This window comes from Lepidochelys olivacea (assembly GCF_965140295.1).
Source record: "Lepidochelys olivacea isolate rLepOli2 genome assembly, chromosome: 2".
Taxonomy (NCBI): Eukaryota; Metazoa; Chordata; order Testudines; family Cheloniidae; genus Lepidochelys; species Lepidochelys olivacea.
In genome coordinates, this window is record NC_140412.1 from 240,495,334 (window position 1) to 240,502,854 (window position 7,521).

General features: G+C 45.6%; 1 protein-coding gene across 1 annotated transcript in view; it reads right to left on the reverse strand.

Moving 5' to 3' along the window:
• ZNF438 (zinc finger protein 438) overlaps positions 1–7,167 on the reverse strand; it is a 99,288-nt gene extending 92,121 nt beyond the window's left edge. The window contains exons 1-3 of the mRNA XM_084618853.1: positions 6,969–7,167; positions 2,004–2,088; positions 1,412–1,495 (exon numbers count right to left, since the gene is read on the reverse strand). The gene's annotated coding sequence lies outside the window, so the exon portion shown is untranslated. The remainder of the gene's footprint in view (positions 1–1,411; positions 1,496–2,003; positions 2,089–6,968) is intronic.
• Positions 7,168–7,521: the final 354 nt, after the last annotated feature.

The following is a 7,521-nucleotide window of genomic DNA, read 5'->3' on the forward strand; positions in this document are numbered from 1 at the left end:
TTTCCATTATAGGGGAATATTTTAATTATGTCTCAGGAAAATGTTAAAAAAGAAAAAAAAAGGAACAAAGAACACCCAAAACAAAACACATGATGGTCCCTTATTCAGCATTTTTAAAAAATCAGTAACGCAGCATTTAGTTCTGGCATGCAACAGCACAAGCCCAGCATGAGTGCAGGTAAGAATAAATACCAGTGCTAATCTTTTCACTGCTGCTGAACCATAAACATTTTTGAATGGACTTTTTGTGAAGGGGCACCACCTTACTCTGGTGGCAAGGGGACTAACAAACTCTTCTGGGCTCATCCAACACCAACCAGGCACACCTGTAAGGCCTGCTTTGGGTGAATGCAGGGATGGGAGCAGGGAGTTTAAAAAGGGAAAACCTGTTACAGGGAAAGGACTGCTAATCTCAGATGGAGATCAGCCAAGACGGAAACAGTCTCTAGCTTTACTGCCCCTGGAGCTGCATGGACCAGTTGCAAGAATGTCTCAAGAGTAGAGGCTGGAGGTAGCCCTTAATTAAAGGCAACAGACCCACTGAAACACCTCCTGAAAGACTGGCTAAGAGACAGACCACCTTTGCCTTTCTTTTCTGTCACTTGAATTACCCTCTCTCAGAAGAGAAAGAGAGAAGTGCCTTTCTTTTGTTTGTTTTGCTTAGAGAACCCCTCATATCCTACGAATTGAAGGAGGACATTATAAGAAACCTGAAGCAGGGTCTGGTGGGGATTTTGGGAGGATAGGGGCTACCCTCACTCCTGAATACAAGGACCTCACAGTGTCGACTGGAGGAAAGCTTTTCTTAATATTACCTACTATATCCAACAACACTAAAAAGCTAAATGCCAAAAAAAAAAACAACCCACCACCACCCACCTGTATATTTCAATAAAAAAATGAATGGGGCAAATATATGCACAGTGACTCTTTCAAAGTCATGATTCAAGGAAACTCTGTGATATGTTTTCTAAGTCTCTCTTTTTAAAAACTAAAAAAAAAAAAAAAGTCTATGAATCCTGCAGTCTTTCACAAGAAGGCCATATGTACGCTATGGGGACAATAATGGCACTGATACCATGCCATAGCTCTGTTGGTATAACCCTGTAGTGTAGATACGACTTACAGTGACAGAATGGGTTTTTCCATCATTGTAGGAACATCAACTCCCTGAGCAACAGAAGCTAGGTCAGTGGAAGCATTGTTCTGTTGACATAGCCACGTCTACACCAGGGGTTAGGTGAACATAGCTACAGTGCTCAGAAGTATGGATTTTTCATACCCCTTAACGCTGTAGCTACACTGTCCTAGATTTTAATTGTACACCAGCCTATGAATCCGACCATGTCTAAGAATTAACAAGTTAAAATGTTTGATAAGGATATTGATTTTCTTACTTTGAGGTACTTACCTTTATTCATCCTGCTGTGTAACAGCCAATAAAACATTCCATCCATGTCAATTCTTATTTGTGAAAAAGCATTCCAGCAATTACCTTTAGTAAAATATACCATATTGAAATATTCTGGTCTACTGTTTATTCACAAAGGCACAAAATAATTCCTGGACATTGTACAAAGGTACTGTAACATGAATTTTAGAAAGTACTAAATACTGCTAAAGTAGAATCCCATTCCAATTTGTTTTCCTGAATGGTACTAAGAGATATAATTAATTTTGCTAGAAGGCTTAAAGTACATTACAAGTAGTTTTAGACTAGAAATCACAGTAATAAGTACTTTGAATTAATATGTCTAAAAAGTTAATAAAATCTAAAGCATCACAAGCTTTATTACTCATTTTAAAATACATAATAATTTCTAACACTATAGCTTCAATGTTTCCAGCTAAAATCTTTTCAAATCAACATGACATTCACGCAAGTTAGTCACACATACACATGATCTGACGTTGCACCCACCTGCCAGCGAACACCACACAAAACTAAGAGTTTTGACCTACATGTTTAAAACATTAAAATATTTCCATAAATGACACATTACCTCTTTAACAGCACATAAAAATCCGTGAAACAGCTCAGGTTGCATATAAAGAATGTTCAAGTTTAATGTAGCATAATCATAATACCTGTATGTTAAAAAAAAAAAAAACACACACACATAACAGTCACATAACTGTATTTCTAAAACTCTACTTAAAAATAAAGTCAGAAGTATGCTGTATTTGCTTAAATTGGCCAGCATTAATGTTCTTAACAAACTTTAATAAATATAAAGGCTGCTTAAGACACCAACATTTTTCTTCATACAGGTTTGGAAAAAAATATTTTACATATATCAAGTACCTCGAATTCCATTATTCTGACAAGCACTGAGAAGCGTTAACATCTGAATTGCAGCCATACAGCAATAACATTTTTTCCAACCTCATAAGTCATCCCCACCCAAGAAAAGTCTTAATAATTAAATATAATGCTATGCAAAAATATTACAAATGCACATTTTAGTTCATCAGCATACATATTATCTTGCAAACTTAATTATAACAGTTGTATAACAGTCATCATAACTTGTTTCCTCTCAGTCATAACTTTCAGAAAAATTCTTTCCTGGCCAAAAACGTCCATGTTTGATGTCAGCCAAAAGGCTTTTGGAATTTTTTTAAGTCAGAAGAAAATAAGTTACCATAGTAGGAAAAAAATACATTTCTGCTTTGAGAAGAAATGTAAAATTTCATTCTGAATACAAATAAAGGGCTGAACTCTCAACTTCACACAGGACTAGCACTCAATGAGGTATAGCTGTCTTTGAGTTTGAAAAAGAAATACTGAGACAAGCTACTTTACCTACTGAATGGTCCAATTTAAAACCTATGATATTGCACACAAATACTGTATAACTCCATAGTGCCAGATCTACTTCTATCTTTCAAATCCAATTTTTTTGTAAGAAAAATAAATACAAATTCCTGTTTTCATACCATATTGCAGCTACAAGTTTAAATAAAGCAATCAGAGAAAATCCAATGATATCAGCTTAAAGTTAGGTGACCAAAGTTACATAGTATTTAAAAGCTAGGTGGTTAATGTAAATCTTGATGTATTGTATGGAAAATATTCAGTTAACATTAACAATGAGAGCAAGATAGTCGTTGGCGGAAAAGCAAAATGACATAAGGGATAAACGTCTTCCAAGAAAAGATTTTGTATAGAACTTTTCTTCAGGCCTGGTATTGATGTAGTTTTTCCACCAAAGCAAAATATTAAGACAATAAAGCCAAACTGTTTGTTTTTCAAAAGTGTTTAATTCCAACTCCCCTCCCACTGAATACACTACTGCAATCACCCCAAAACTGCCTCTTCAACACTCCCTTTTTATTCTTCCATTTTCATCTTCAGACCTTCCTCCATGGCAACTATTATGCTTGGAATTCCTTCTCATTTATTTTTTAGTGAGGTAAAGACTATATACCTTCCTTTATGTGAATTCAAAAACTGGTGGGTCTCAAGCTTTGCAACATACATGAATGCTATGTCCCTTCTGATACCATGGCACCACTGAAAATCCTGATGCTTTAGAGCAGTGGTTCCTAAACTTTAACAGCCCGTGAACCCCTTTCACTAAATTGTGAAATCTCATGAACCCCCCTTCCTAAAAATGAATATTTCCAGGGATTTAAGTTTAAATTTCCTCTGCACTCCATGGGGCTCCTACTGCCGGACCCCACTGACCACCCCAGTCAACTGAGCTCAGGCTGCAGGTCCCACTGACTGCCGGGGCTCGGGCTGCCAGCCCCAACCGCCCGACCCCGCTCTCCCTGGGGCTCGAGCTCTCTACCCTGCAACCGGGTCCCACCTGCTGCCTCCAATGCCTGGGTTCCTCTGGCCGCCATTAGTGAAATTTTGCTGGCGAACCCCCTGTAACGTTCTACAAACCCCCAGGGGGTTGCGAACCCCAGTTTGGGAACCACTGTTTTAGAGGAAACCTTATAAAGCTGTAAAAGCCTCACATCCATCTGGTGGCTTACAAATAATATTTATACTTTATGGGAGAACTGTCAGTGTCTAGTAAAGTGGTCCCTAAACTCTTCATGTTGGCATGCCCCCCCCCGGGAACCAGGGCCACGGCTGGAGGGGGGAGGCATGCGGACAGGAGTAAGTGGGCTGAGGCTGGGGCCACAGCCGCAGTTGGGGGTGGGAACATGGCCACAGTTGGGAGCCGGTGCCATGACAGATCTGAGGCCGAGCACAGCCAGGTGGAACACCCTTCCCATCCCCAGGCCCTGCCAAACACCCCCTAATGTTTCTTTGCACCTACCTGGGGCATGCATCCCAGACTAGCGCACTGGTCTAGTAGATAATGCACAGATCTGGGTCTTGCCACAGACTAGCTTTGAAACCGCATATAGGGCACATTCCCTCTCTGTGCCTCAGTTTCACCAAATATAATGCTTCCTTGCTTCTTATAGGAGACTTAATTCCATACCATTTGTAAAACACTTTAAGATCCATGAATGAAAGCCACTGTACAAATCCCAATTACTATAACTTTTAAATACTGAATGCTAATAGTGCACCCTTTTTTGCATGTCTTGAGTATAAACTTATATCTGATGGCACTATAAGTATATTGGGGCGCAGCCTGTTCTTTTTACTTTTGCACATTATACACAACTCAAAATCTGACTTATACCAAGGTTTTTGTATAGCTGTATTACAAGTTTGGCATCAGCACTTTGATGTGCATAGCAAGAATTCAGCAACTCTTAGCATTAGAAACTCAAATCTATGAAGGCCTATTCTACACCTAAAAGTTCAGCAGAGCGAGCTATATCATTCAGGACATGAAAAAGTCACATCCCCGGGGAAACGTGTTAAGCAGACGGAAGCCCCAGTGCAGACTGCACTACTGACAAATTGCTCTGCAGACCTATCACCTCTTGGAGAGACGGATTTACTACAGTGACCAGAAAAACCCCTTCTGTAACACCAGTATCTCCACTACAGCTCTGCTGCAGCTGTAGCGTTACAAGTGTAGACATCCCAAACTCAATCATGTTGTAGATGTGATGCATTTCAGTGTCATTGCGAGGCAGTGTCACCATGAACATAGGAAACACATGCATCGCCTGGAACCACTTCTAAAGTCACGCTGCTGTCTCCATGGGAGAACCCTGTTTATCCACCCAGCGCCCAACCACCCCACCCATTAAAGGAGAACATTTTGAGAAGTGGAGTACTAGTGGCACCTTAGAGACTAACCAATTTATTTGACCATAAGCTTTTGTGAGCTACAGCTCACTTCATCGGATGCATTCAGTGGAAAATACAGCGATGGCATGTATCACATTGGTAGATGTGCAGTTGGCAACTGTGTCCATATATCTATTCAGGGGACACCATGATAGGGCCTAATCACATCAGCCACACTATCAGAGGCTCTTCACCTGCACATCCATCAATGTGATATATGCCATCATGTGCCAGCAATGCCCCTCTGCCATGTACATTGGTCAAACTGGACAGTCTCTATGTAAAAGAATAAATGGACACAAATCAGATGTCAAGAATTATAACATTCATAAACCACTTCACACTGGAGAACACTTCAATCTCTCTGGTCACTCGATTTCAGACCTAAAGGTCGCAATATTACAACAAAAAGACTTCAAAAACAGACTCCAACGAGAGACTGCTGAATTGGAATTAATTTGCAAACTGGATACAATTAACTTAGGCTTGAATAGAGACTGGGAGTGGATGGGTCATTACACAAAGTAAAACTATTTCCCCATGTTTCCCTCACCCCCGCTCCTCCGAAGTTCCTGTTAACTGCTGGAAATGGCCCACCTTGATTATCACTACAAAAGGTCTTCTCCCCCCTCCCCGCCCTGCTGGTTATAGCTCATCTTAAGGGATCACTCTCCTTACAGTTTCAGAGTAACAGCCGTGTTAGTCTGTATTCGCAAAAAGAAAAGGAGTACTTGTGGCACCTTAGAGACTAACCAATTTATTTGAGCATAAGCTTTCGTGAGCTACAGCTCACTTCATCGGATGCATACCGTGGAAACTGCAGCAGACTTTATATATACACAGAGAATATGAAACAATACCTCCTCCCACCCCACTGTCCTGCTGGTAATAGCTTATCTAAAGTGATCATCAAGTTGGGCCATTTCCAGCACAAATCCAGGTTTTCTCACCCTCCGCCCCCCCACACAAATTCACTCTCCTGCTGGTGATAGCCCATCCAAAGTGACAACTCTTTGGATCACTCCGTCACTTTGGATGAGCCTATGCTCAAATAAATGGGTTAGTCTCTAAGGCGCCACAAGTCCTCCTTTTCTTTTTGCGAATACAGACTAACACGGCTGCTCCTCAAAACGACAGGTTTCAGAGACCTGCTTTCTCAGACTTAGAAGTCCGATGCCTTGGCACCGCCACCCCGGCCGAAGCTAGGCCTCAGGCGGCACCCGACCCGGGGTGGGGAATCGGGAAAGTACCGCCACGACCACCACGGGCAGCACGTGGCTCAGGCAGGCCCCCTCTGCCGTCCGGCCGCGGGACGGAGCGGCCGGGGGGCGCAGGAGCGGCCGGAGACCGCTCAGCCCTGGCCCCGGCCGCGCGGACTCCCTCTCCGCAAGTTACAGCCACGCTTCAGAATTAAATAACCGGGCCACGCAGGGAGACGGCTGGCCCCGGGGCGAGGCGGGGCCGGGCCCTGCTCGGCCCGGGGTCTGCGTGTGGCGGGGCTGCGGCTCAGTGACGGGTCGCGCCAGGGCGCCCTCCCCACCTCCGCTTCCCCCGGCACCGCCCCCCGCAGCCGGGCTCAGGACCGGCGGGGCGGTGTCCGAGCGCGCACGGCCCGGAGCCGCCCCGCCAGCCCGTGCGGGGGAGGAAGGCGGGAAGCGCGAGGCCTGCGGCGAGAGGCTGCCCGCACCAGGGAGAAGCCGCCACGTCCCACCCCCCCCAAGGCAGGGCCCGTAACGTCGGGGGGAAGGGAACTTACAGCTCGCCCTCTGCGTGCCTGCGTCACGCCGCCAGAGCTACGGTGCGCCATGACGTCGCCCCGCCCCGCGGCGGCCGCCTCTTGTCTTTCCCCCTCCTCCAGCGGCCACCCGCTCCTCCGGCACCTTTGTGCGCAGGCGCGGCCTATCCTGTCTCGCCCGTCCCGGAGTCGCGGGAAGGCGGGGCGGGTGTCGCGGTGCTCTCGCTGAGGGAGGAGCGGCGGGAAAAGGGCTACTGGGAATGGGGCAACTACGCTCCCTTACCCCTGGACAAGCAGCCTGCTGCCACAGGGAGCCGATCCCGTTACACCCCCGTATCCGGGGCAGCCCCTGGGTCCTAGCTGCACCCGCCGCCTGGCGCTCCCCCGCCCCAGTCACTGGGTTAAAATCCAGGGTGTGTCACTCGCCTGCCCTGTGTTGCCGCCCTGCACGCCCGTGCTGGCCTGTGCCCGGCCTGATGCTGCACAGCCCCGCGGGTCTGGGGCTGCGCCGGCGGGGCTGCGCTGTGTGGTGTCACCAGTCCAGGGCTTTGTCACTGGGGCTGGGCAGGGCTGG